The sequence below is a fragment of the Gymnogyps californianus genome, chromosome 24 (assembly GCF_018139145.2).
Source record: "Gymnogyps californianus isolate 813 chromosome 24, ASM1813914v2, whole genome shotgun sequence".
In the NCBI taxonomy this organism is placed as follows: Eukaryota; Metazoa; Chordata; class Aves; order Accipitriformes; family Cathartidae; genus Gymnogyps; species Gymnogyps californianus.
The window spans coordinates 1,120,293-1,120,758 of NC_059494.1; positions in this window are offsets into that span (position 1 = coordinate 1,120,293).

Genomic DNA, 466 nt, shown 5'->3' on the forward strand with positions numbered 1-466 from the left:
AATGAAAACTTGTTCTGCCGACACTAGCTCCCACCAGAATCCGAGGCTTTGGAGAGTTTCACTGTGGCTTTCTCTGTCCAAACAGAATGCAGCAAAGAAGAGAGATCAAGAGCAAGTGGAAATAGAAGGTGAGAATTCGGCGCCACCACGGAAAATCGCTCGGACAGACAGCCAGGATATGAACGAGGACACTTAAACTCTGGGCTTTCTCCTCTATTACTTTGCAGGCGCTTCCTGTTTTGTCTCAAAGTGTGTAAATTTTGCCCCTTGCCCCCATCTCTCACCCCTCCACTACGCAGCCCAAACCACTTCTGACTTCATAGGAGCCAATGTATTTATTTTTTTTCTCTCCATTTTTTATTTATGCCGTAAAACTTACGGAGCAGTGTGGAACAATTCAGTAAATGATGTAGTATAACCTTAGTTCCTCCTTTCTAAAAATACACACTGTCACTTTCACAGGTTT